General features: G+C 32.5%; 1 long non-coding RNA gene across 1 annotated transcript; it reads left to right on the forward strand.

Moving 5' to 3' along the window:
• The first annotated feature begins 3,872 nt into the window (after positions 1–3,872).
• Positions 3,873–4,743, forward strand: LOC146886783 (uncharacterized). Its single transcript, XR_014994682.1, has 3 exons — positions 3,873–3,998; positions 4,209–4,551; positions 4,691–4,743. It is a non-coding gene; the product is annotated as an uncharacterized LOC146886783 (long non-coding RNA).
• Positions 4,744–12,865: the final 8,122 nt, after the last annotated feature.

Here is a 12,865-nt window from a genome sequence, read left to right on the forward strand (position 1 = left end):
ATTTTAGGAAAAGGTCGAGTGTTCAACGTGAGAACCATTCACTTGAATTACTTTTACATCTCATGTTCATTTTTAAAATGGAGATCGAAGTTTGTTTTGTTTAAAATACTTTAACTAAGTGATAACTAAGTGAGTTAGTTAGTGTTGAATTAGAATACATATAAATTATCTATTTAAATTAACCAACTTCTTATTATGATATTATTATATTTATTTATTTTCTTACTTTAAGAATCCAAAAACTTATTTATTAAGATTAATGAAAGTAATCAAATGTTAATGGCTAACGTATTAGTTCATGTTAATAAAAATACATAAACATTTTTCTCTCTCATCCACTTTATCATCAAGTCAAATCTATAACTTCTAATAATGAAGTTAGATAATTTGAATTGATAAGAAATTCAAATTCTATTTGAAAATAATGGAATTGGAAAAAAAATTATGGAATTAAACATTTTTAATTTAGGATATTATTTGATTTCACTATGTGTAATTTGAGATGAATTTATGTATACAACACAATATGGTTTATATTATTTTTATTGAGAATTATAAATGTGTGTTTTGTATTACTCGTAATACAATGCATTGCAGGAAATAAGAGAACAAATAGTTATAAGATATAACAATAAATATATATTAATTTCTTAAAAGCAAAAAGAAAACTAACAAACTAATATCTTATTCCATGTCAAATTGATTATTAAAATTACAATTTAATAATAAAATTATCTGATGAAACTTACGTGACGTGTTTATAAATTAGGTATGAATCAAGTTTTAAATGTTTTGAAAGAATAAACTAATAACATGATATGAAGTGTTCTTCCCCAAAAATAGTTCAAATATCTAAGGTGGAAAAGATGCGATGTTTTAACTTTTCTGAAGATTGATTACCAACTTAAATGAAAACTGCTAATGTGAAATCTACTTGAAGAAGATTTTCCAACACTGAAAAAAGTACGGGCAAAAGAAATTATTATTACTATATTAATGAGTACGAGAATCAAATGAGTACTTATTTGTATATATAGGTCTTTTTTAGCCTATGCTGAAGTAATAAAGACATTTCAAAATAAATGAGAGATATAATTGTTCAATGAATATTTGTAGTTAAATTAATTATTAACATATGTATATGCATAAATATATGAGTCATAAAGAATAATTGTTGAACTTAGATGAAGATTGTCAAGGGTAAATCTACTTCTAAAAAATTCTCCAACAATAAAAAAAGTATACACTACAAAAAATTTTGTTAAATACGAGGGTTATTTGAAGTATAAAATGGTAGTTATGACTGCCATATTTTGCGAGTATGGCGGGTATGGGTACCGCCATACATCCTGCCGCCACAATGCAGAATATGGCAGTCTTCGACAAAATGCGGCAGCACCCACAATTTAATGCACTGTGTAAATAATGGCAGTTGAGATCGCCATATTTTGCGTGCGTTGGCAGTTAAAATTGTCCTAATTTGTTTATTTTAAAAGAATTCTAATGTCAAATACGACACTTAGAAATTTCATTATTTTCACTATACTAACGTGTTATATGACGTTTCAACTGCCATAATTTGAATATGAAATTATTATTATTTTATTTAATTATTTATTTAACTATTTATTTAATCTGTTTTCCATTAATATTTAACCTACTTTCCATAAAATTAGAAAAAGTAAAAAATTCACATAGATAACATTTTGATCATTAATATTTTCGTTCATAATTCATATTAAAAAAGTTGATGTCATCCAACACCATCCAAAAGTTTGCATGTAGGTTTACATATTGAAAACAAAAACCAAAATAGATATGACGCATTATTATAATACATTTTGCTAAAAATTCTATAGTTATGTTCCTAATTAGTCTTTTCTATCTCACTTGATCTTCTTATGCCAATAGGTGATAGAGCACCACTTCCAACATCTGGTGCCTGGAATAGAAAAAAAAAACTTATAAGTTATTAAAATTCAAATGGGTATTATAACAAACTTATGTAATTTCATAAATAAACTATTAAATTTTACTCATTTTCCATCTTCAGGAACTTCTCATCCATATTTGTTGATGTTGCACTACATGAAGCAAAATTTGTACCATTTAACCTTGCAGTGGTTTGCTTTAGTGTAAGTCATCATATAGGTTGAACTACTTGGTGAAGAGAAAGGTGTTTTTCTCATCAAATATCTTAAATTTTTCCCAGATTGCATAACTCTTGAATAAGCGACTATCAAAGAGAAATTGGAATCAAATCAAATCATGAAGCAAGCTTTAAGCACATACTTATATTCTAAAATGGTCCAATTGGAGAGAATGACTCATGTAAACCAGAAAAGAAAAAGGTCATGACATATGTAACAGCCGGATTTTTTTTGGATGTTACGGAAACATATAAAATAAGCATTTTTAGCGGAACGATTATCGATAAAATGAACTTAAGAAAAAAAAAGTTTATAATTTAATCTATTAAGAACGTAGTTCAAACATCCATTGTCTAAAAGTTTTCAATAACAACGACATTGAAAATAAATTACACCGTCTTTAATGCGTAATTTAACAACTTAATAAAAAAATGAACATAAATCTCAAGTTCACCTATTTCTCTCGTTAGTCTACTCCACGGTAGAATCATCTGCAATATCATTTGCTCCCATATAACACATGCGTCATACGATCATCGCACATACAACAAACACACAAATAAGGGTAAAATCTTCCTAAACCATATTTGCTTTATCTTCCTAAACCGTGCACCGAAATCTTATACCTATATACAACTTTAAAACCCCATTGTATAAAATCTAACATTATATCATTTTGAATATAATATTTGAACAAAGTCTCATGCATGCCGCCTATCTCCATGCCTTCTACCTGGACTTGATTTTAATATATAATATATGCAATAAATATATAATCGAGATACATGTTACAAAACAATATATATACATATAACATCCTACAATCATACTTATAAAACCCAGTCCTTTCTTATAATATAGAATAAAACAAAGACTTACTTATAGCTATAAAACCAAAGCCATTTTTTTAATTGCAAATGCCCAGATCATAATATTTTACCTTGATTTGACTTCATAAACATATATTTTACGACACCTTATATTGGACACCTATGAAAACTTAAACATATGAATTCTAAGCTTCATCCAAATAAACTTTCACATGAAATCAAATAAAATAGTAGTATTTAATATTATTTTGAATTAACACAAAATTTATGTGGCTACAAACTTTCACATGAAATCAAATAAAATTTATGTCCCATCAAACTATCAAATGCTTCAACACTATCTCATGCATAAACATTCAATTAAGTGATTTATATTCACTTGCAACCAGGGCCCCTCCCTAGAGTAATGCAACATGCATTCTATATATCACTACAAAAATATGTATTTTTAAAAGAGGTTTATTAGTTGGGATTATTATAACCTCCACTAAAAAATAGACATAAAAGAGGTTTTGGTAATCCTGGCTAAATACTTGAGGTTTTTTAAGAAACCCAAGTAAAAGTTGGATTCTATTTTATTTTTTATTTTTGCTGTTTGCATATTTTTAATTTAGTATTCGGACGCTCTTCCTCTCCCTCTGAAAGTGTTCTCTTAAAGGAAGCAACAACTTTCAAGCGCGCATCCCTACTTTCTCTTTCGATTGAAGCTCAAGGTAATAAATTTTTCGTTTTTCATGCTTTCTCTTTTCATTTCATCACACTTTCTCTTTCGATTTCAGCTTTCATCTTTGTCATTGCATCACTACGTGATCTGCGTCGTTTTCAAGTTCGATATAATCTCCATGTCACTTTCGATTTCAAGTTCGATTTAGATTCAATTTCAATTTCAATTTCATCTCACTGCATCATCTGCCCTAACTCGGTTCTTATTTTTCCTGCCCTAACTCAGCGTTGTCAAGTTACAGCACTGACCATGCTACAGCCACAACCGGAGTATGATGCTCGTATATCAAAATAGGTATTTTTTTTTTCAATTCTTACACCAATTTAGTTTCTCACAATGTTCAGTTTGCACTCACTCCTAATTTTTCTTCATGATTTTCGATTTAAATGTGCGTGGTTTAAGTTTCTCTATTTGATGTGTGCATGAGTGTTCCACACTAACATGCTCAATAATCCCTTCTACTTTGATTGACATAATTTTCTTACGTGGTTTTTTTACCGTTAGGCTCTAGAGCTTCAAGTCAAGGTGACAACCAAATGTTTCTCTGATGTAGAAGTTAGGGGTGAGGTTGTGGGAAGAATTGTTTTGGGCCTATTTGGAGAAGATGTTCCCAAAACAGTTGAAAATTTTAGTGCTTTGTGCACAGGCAAGCAATCAAGTTTTTCTACAGCATTTTTCTTGTTGTCGTTGGATTTCTACTTTGGAATGGATTGTGTAACTTTGAATTTTATATATCAAGCTGGATAATCTTCTAACATGTGAGAAATGATATGGTTACAAAGGAAGCTCCTTCCATCGTATAAACAAAGATTTCATGATTCAGGGAGGAGACTTTACGGAAGGAAATGTGAGTTATACTTTTGTATGTAGGCCTACATATTTTTATTGATGAGTACATTTACTTTCCAACTGAGATGCAATGTATATGCATCAAAGAGGCTAATGAATTTTATTCTCACTTATAATGTGCTCTTATTTTGCTGCAGGAACTGGTGGAATTAGTATCTATGGTCCTAGTTTCAAGGATGAGAGTTTTACCTTTATATATATATATATATATATATATATATATATATATATATATTGTGGCTTGTGGCTTGTGGCTTGATAGTAATATTTAACTATAAATTGTTTATAGTGATTGCCTGATTGGTATTTAAAATTTAGTTTAGGTTTCTTTTCCAATTTAAATTTCAGTTTAATTAATTTGCTTACATTTCTAGTTTCAACACTTTCTTGCAATGAAGCATACTGGTCCTAGAGTTTTAAGCATGGCAAATGCTGGTCCTAACACCAATGGTAGTCAATTTTTCATTTGCACTGTAAAGGTGAGAGACATGTACTGCCCCTTCTGATTTTTTCCAGTTACTGATAGATAAAATTTAATAAAAGTAAAGTCAAAATTCTAATCAAGCCTAACATCAAAATTTTTCAGTAAGTTGTTTCTGATTTGGACATCATTGTATCATAGTGACTAACAATAGCAAAATCTTTGATATATATTAATTTTGCACCAACTGATAGATTTAAAGCATGGATGTTTTGGTTGGTTGTGATTACATGAACATTGGGATCCTAAGTCTTAAATTTCATGTTGATTGCATTCACATAATAACAATGATTTTATTAGTTTATTTAAGATGGATTAGAGAGATGATTGACATGGACAATTTAAGTACCTAACATAACACAATGCATTAGACACCTGCAAAGGGACACATTCTATTACAATTTAGATTTCAATTTTGAGAGTTGAAAAGCATTTTTACTTCATGTAATGTACTTTGTGGGCTAAGAAAAAGTAATGTACCATGACAGTCATCAATTAATTAGTTTGATTTAGCTTAATGATGCAACTTTCACACGAGACATGTCCTTCCTGATCAAGACAGTAAATTTTAAATAAATTCTTCAACTTCTAATAGCAAAGAGATAATAACAATTCCCTATAAACCGAAGAGATTCATATAAAAAAATTTAAGCTACAGAGAGATAATGTTAAAATTGGGTGCCGTGAAACTACTACTCTATGAAGATGAATTCAAAAGTCAAAGAAAAGATCAACTGTTATGCTACCGGTGGATTACAAACTTCTGTGGAGGCTCTTACTGGTTTGTTGCTTCTTTCTTTTGTCACTTTCTTCTTTATGATTTTTATTTTGTTAAAGGATCAATTTCTTAAGAATATTATGCAACTAGTGGTGTATTTAGAAATATTTTGGATTGTGTTTCTGAATATTCTTACCTTGCCACGTAATGTCTATGTTCTGTTCAAAACTTACTTTTGTAAGTAAAGTTTGAAACATTTTATTGAAAGAATGAGATTAGGGAAGGGTCGATTCACTTAACTTTTCTTCTAGTTTATGGGTCTTTTTGTATGAATGTCTCTAAAATACTTTTAAGAAAAGAAAAGAAAATATATAGATGTTCTGATATTAGCTTCTTCATACTCAAGTTTTTAATCATAAATAAACTATTGAAAGTTCTTTATTTTTTTCATTTATTTACCCAAAGAAATCTTGTTTGATAATCTTTAACTTAGCTATTGGGAGTTTGATCTCAACAAATTTTACATATGGGTCAGAGTTTTTTTCAATATGATTCTGAACTGAGTACATAATGCTATTGTATCAGGTTGAGTTGTTCAAACATCCACACTTGTTGATTTTGCAAGTAAGAAATTCCATCTATAAACATCCCGGTGGTAGATTATGGTCAGGCAAATTCATCTATCAACCAACTAATTAACAATAATTATGAAGAAATGAAGGTTGGACTGAGAGACTTGAAACTGAAACAAAAGTCATAAATTTTTTTAGTGAGTGAAGAACGTGTTGAAGAAATGTCAAACCGAAATGTTTGGCTATATATAGATTGGTGAAATGGTAACCAAAATAGTGGGTACGGTTTTGAATGTATGTTCTCTCTTGCTTCAAAGTTCAAATTGGCAATAGTATGTTTATACAATATGAATGGAGTTAGCTAGGCATATTATTTATTTAATATGTTTCTATAATATTTTATGTAAAACTTACTGCACATTCATTATATTTTAATACATTTTTTCTGTTATTTGTTTATCCATTTTTTATTGTAGAAATATATTTGGTTACATTTGAGTTTTGAGGAAATTGATTTGGACCGGTCCAATTTTCTTAATTGAACAAAAAATATTGGAGAGGGAGTAACGGGGGTTTTGTAACCCCAGACACTAATAGGGGTTTTGTAATCCCAGGCAATAATAGGGGTTATGAAAACCCCAAGCAGTAGTGGGAGTTTTGAAAACCCCAAGAAGTAGTGGGGGTTTTGAAAACCCCAAGCAGTAGCAGAGATTTTGAAAATCCTAGGCAAGTTGCGTTTTTCCAGGGGTTATTAAAAACCTCCAGTAATCTATTAGCCACGCTGGTTCTTCCAGGGGAATTGCAAACCCCGGGTAAAACCATTGGTGGGGGTTAAAACCCCTAGAAACGCCAAATATAACCCCCACTAAAAACAATTATTTTTGTAGTGTATATGCACCTATCAAATCCAAGCTTCCATACGTAAATCAAATTCTAGGATAATTCACAAAGCACTAAGATAAGTGGCCAAGGAAGCAAGGAAAAACTACAAAACGTGATAATGGCTACCCCACTTCGGTACAACAAGTTAATACTAATGTGAATTCATTAAACCAAAGAACATACTACAACAGCAGAGTAACATGCATAAAGCTGAACTACGAGAATAAAAAGAAGGTAGAAATGCACCAAAAATCTAAGGAAGACAACCAATATTTTCCTCTTCATCTTTAAGAACAAAAACCTCACGCATACCAAGATGAGAAGAGAAAAGCATACCCACAACAAAACGAGGTTTGTAACTCAGTGAACAAACCAACACATTATTCATCACCAATTTAGTAACAAGAATACTCACCCAAAATCAAATACATCAAGCATCAAACAACAACAATAATAAAAGAAAGCTTCCCCTACCTCTATCTTCACTCTCGGCGTTTTCTCTCAGTTCATTTTTGCCTAGTCGTTTTTTGGCCTTCTTTTTATGTCACCAGTGCAGTAAGGGCTTTCTGCCCCGGTTTTTTCCACATTTTGCCTCGGGTCTGGAACCGAGGCATATTGGGGCAAGGCCAAAAGGTACACCTTTTGGCCTCAGTTATCACCCGAAGCCATAGACCTAGTTTTATGCCTTGGTTGTTTTAAAACCGGTGCCATATACATAGTTTTCTGCCTCGGGTCAGATAGGACCGAGGCCATAGGTGAAAAATATTCTTTTTTAATTCACATTTTCACAGACATTTTAGCCTCGGTTATGATTAGAACCGAGGCCATATGTGAGTTTTTTGCCTTGGTCTTGGTAAAAACCGAGGCATATTCCACTGTTTTTTTTTAAATAAATTTTCTGTTTTATATATATTCCCACATTCATATATTTTTCAGACCTACATATATTTTTCAGACAGCAGCACAACCATAACAGAATATTTTCTCAAACATCCATAATCCAAAAACATTTAAAAGATAATTGAAATGTACACAATCGAAATACATATATCCTAATCAATACTATTGTACATTTGAATTATGAATTTTGCACATGCTATCCTACCAAACTTTATGGACTTCGCGGGAATTGGCAAAGGACTCTTGAATGTCTGCAAAATAAGACATTAAGTTAGTATATAGAAAGACAACTTTAGTATACCAAACTTTAGAATATTGCAAAGTAATTGTTTTAATTCAAAAATATATTACCGTGTCCCAATTAGTTGTAATACGAGCACGCACAATTGTTGTCATCCATTGCATTATATAGTAACCGCACTCATATGAGCCGGTTTGTCTATTACACTACATTATATCAACAACATTAAAATCAATTAATGAAGAAAATCAAATCAAACAATTATAAATATATGGATAGAAATATCAAACCTGGAAGGAACACCATGCAAGACATTTTGCCTTAGTCGTTGATCTCCCTAACAACATGTTATGTCCAATAATTGAACTATGATAAAGGGAATAAGTTAGGATACTTTTATATAACATGTCATTTTCATAAGATTGAGATTAGGTTTCTTACCAATCTATCACTTGTCTAAGATGGTTAGGGGGATGGCGGTGCAAAGAGCAAAACCACACAACAAGGTTCTCCCTTAGGGAAACCACAAGTAATTGCCAATGATGTCTAAGAAGAAAATAAATTTATTGTTATGCATTAAAATGATAGATTATATTCATAAGTTAACAAAAATGACTTACCCAGCAATATAAGGGACAAAATAAATTTCTTTTCTGTGTTGAAAGCATCTACTGACATATGATTGGATGTCATCAAACTTGTTGCCTTCATGAGTGAGTTGGGGGTCTACAAACCCATATACATAATTCAGTCCCATAGTTTCAGTGACACCAGACAAATACCTAAACATAAAATTGATTTGATATAAGTAAATAGATAAATATATCATATAGCTATATATAATGATTGAAAGACTTACATCATCCATAACTGAATAATGGTAATATTCAGTTCCTCTTGTCCCCGTGCAAGCTCCAAGACATCTTGGGAATGCAAGTAAAGTGGGATGTCAAGATCTCTCCCAAAAATGTTAGCATCCCAAGGAACCTGCATCGGGTTATCAGCTATGATTTCTGCAAGTTGGAGCAATGCACCAAGAGGATCGTCCAAAGAGAGAAGAATCTTCTTTGATTGAGGTTTTTCCTATATTGATGCAATTTCAGTTAAAATGGAATATAATTTAAGTTTGATCATAATAAACATGTAAACTTAAAAATGTAGTATATTTGTGGCTTTATGAGTCTGTACCGGGGAGTCAATAACAACCAAATCTTTAGGCCAGGCGAGGAAACACTGGAATGCCTGTGCCACAGTATACACCTCATCTGTGGGCATAGGAACTAAAGCAGACGGCATGAGAACCTCCTCTACTGTGACCTTAACCTCATCCTCTGATCACTCCATGCCATGAAGAACTGTGGCTGCCTCAAATACTTTTCCACGAGCCACTAGTGTCTTTTTTGTACCATCCCAAATATATAGCTGACATGGATGAGTGTCATCCATGTTATCCCCGGGTGGAGCTGAACAACTCCCCTTTCCGCTTCTACCTGTTAGAGTCAATGATTTATTAATGTTAATCAATTACTTTATTAAATATCATTTATTCAATTCATAAATTATAGAAAAAAAATTTACCGTGGGAGGCACAAATGGGTCTAGTTCTGGCGGAGGATCCACTGGCGAACGAATGCCATAATGCTCAAATTGGCGCATAAGTTCTTCTCTCACCTGCGTCGTGATCATTTCTTTCATTCTTTGTTCATAATCAGCACCATGATTGCATGAAGACTGACGAGAGGAGGAACCGAAAAATTGGCGTATGCCGACTCCTGATCCAGGACCACACACACGTCCAGGGTGTTTAGGTCGTCCAATTGCAGCAACAAGTATGTCATGACGACCTTCTGGAATGAATCCTCATTGGGAGGTCTGCTCAACCAACGAATCTTACAATGTAACAAAAAAAATTATAAAAAAAATACAATATAAAACATGAACGAGCTATTTAGATAAGAATTGTATCTTACAATTTTCTTAGAGATTTCTCGTGCAGATCCAGAAGTGTAGTTGCCCGATGAACGTAAACGGGCTAACTTCCATTTTTGATGACGTGATGGTGGTGAAGGAGGCTCAGTATCTTCACCCTCAGAATGTGGGGGCCTAGAGTTTTTCTTTTCTGTCAATATCTTCTCTTCAAGTTTTCTATACCCAGCACGAGATAATATGTGGGGGGTTTTATTTTGAGCACTTATGCTTTGAGCCTTTTTTTTTCTTTACCTGTAACACATAAAACCCACTTTATGAATTAGTTAAAAATTTTGCATAATTATCAATTGTGCTATTGATGATTTCAAATAAACATACTTGCCATCCCTCAGATGTCCGAAGCTCAAGAAACTGACGCCATGTGTCTTCATCAATCCAAGTGTATTTCAACAATGGATTTTCATTCTTTTTATGTCCAAAGACATACCTAGACGTCAACTTGGTCTTAAAACCACGAAATTTCTCAGCCACCGATGACAAACATTTTTGTTTAAGCGTCGCCACATTTGGAATATCAAATGTTAGCTGCAATATAGAAAATGTCATCAACAATATTTATCATATTATCAACAAAATCAAAGTATAACGTTAATAACATTAATATTAGTTACCAATATATCCTGCCATATCATTTCCTGATCAGCTTTAGTGACATGATCAAAAGATGGTGTAAGGATTGATATTCTCTCTCGTGCCAACATTCCTAAATAGCTTTTGAAGACGTCCCCCAGAATGACCACTAGGCTCACCAGTGTCAACGTTAATATCAACATGTGTTTTCTGACTTTTATCTCTTCTAATTAAGAGCTCTCTCAACCTAGTGGCTCCTCTCGTGGGTCTCTTAGGTGCTTCATCCTTTGATGAAGTATAATGTTCAGCCATGTATTTGTGAAATGAAAACATAAAAAAGCATTAATAAGAAACATATAAAATAATATATAAAACATTATTTAACAAAACACCTAAATTTTAACAAGAACATGAAATTCGTACATAAAGTTATTGATTGGTCATATGTATATTCCTTCATCGTGATCTTCTCAAATTGCATGTACATCATCAACTAGATGGATTTCATCAACGGTTGTCGTTCTTCTAAATGGGTGGGCGACAATAATATTAAGATCACTCATATTCTCTTCATTAGGATCAATTTGTTTTTTTCCATGAAGAGTGACAAACCAATGTTCAGTTGCAAGATCTTTAACATAGAAAACTTGAGATGCTTGTTGTGCCATGATAAATGGCTCGTCTCGATAACCCACCTTTCAAAAATCCACTAGAGTCATTTCTGATTCATCTATTTTGACACCACTCTTATTGTCAATCCACTTACATTTGAACAGTGGAATAGTAAACATGGTATAACCAACCTCCCATATCTCTTGTATTACACCATAGTATGTCATTGATCCTACTACGGGATTTTGATCTTTAGATGTAGAAAATTGTAGCGACTCAGCTTCAAGACTGACTCCACTATTTTGTACTGTGCTTTTATCATCAAGAGACTTTGTATAGAATGTGCAATTATTGATTTCATAACCTGTACAACAGATGACATCAAATTTCAACCCATTTGCTAACCACATCAAAGTCTTAGAGCATTGTGAATCCTTCAAAACCTCAGATTTAAACCAAGGCATGAATGTTCTATTATGCTCCATCAAATGCCATTTCTCTGATTGTCTTGGATTGTTCTGTTTCAGAATGACTTTGTATGCAGATAAGTAAGGCATTACCTCATTTGTGTTGTTCAATATGTATAGGTGTGCTTGCATCAACTCTTCGCAATTTTTGGTAACCACACTCACACCTCGGATGCTGTTACTTATAGAACACTTGTTCAACCATGATTTGTGAGGAACTCCTATCGGTTTTGCTTTTGCCATGTAATCTGAACAAAACTCGACACTTTTTTCAGCAATATATCTTTCGATCATTGAAGCTTCTGGACGATATTGATTTTTCACATACCCTTTCAAAATCTTCATGTAACGTTCAATAGGATACATCCATCTTAAGTATACTGGTCCACAAAACTTTATTTCTCTCACCACATGAATAAGTAAATGTACCATGATGTCAAAAAATGATGGAGGGAAAAACATCTCTAGCTGACACAAGATGATAACAATTTCGGCTTGAAGTTCATCTAACTTTAAAGGATCAATGACTTTGCTACAAATTGAAGAGAAGAATGCACACAAACGCGTTATAGTTTGTCTAACATTTTTGGGTAAAATTCCACGAATAGCTACAGGTAACAATTGTTGCATTAAGATGTGGCAATCGTGAGACTTTAGGCCAACAAGCTTCAAGTCTTGCATGGACACTAAAATCTGAATATTTGAAGAGTATCCTTGAGGTACCTTGACACTCTTTAAACATAAGCAAAAACTTATCTTCTCTTGTCTAGACATAGTGTAACATGCAGGGGGCAAATAAGTGCGCCTACCAACCTCCCTTGGTGCCAAGTCTTCTCGGATCTTCATTTCAACCAAATCCAGACGAGCATTTACTCCATCT

Source organism: Vigna unguiculata, chromosome 4 (genome assembly GCF_037176805.1).
Source record: "Vigna unguiculata cultivar grain cowpea cultivar isolate G323 ecotype 2 chromosome 4, ASM3717680v1, whole genome shotgun sequence".
NCBI lineage: Eukaryota > Viridiplantae > Streptophyta > Magnoliopsida > Fabales > Fabaceae > Vigna > Vigna unguiculata.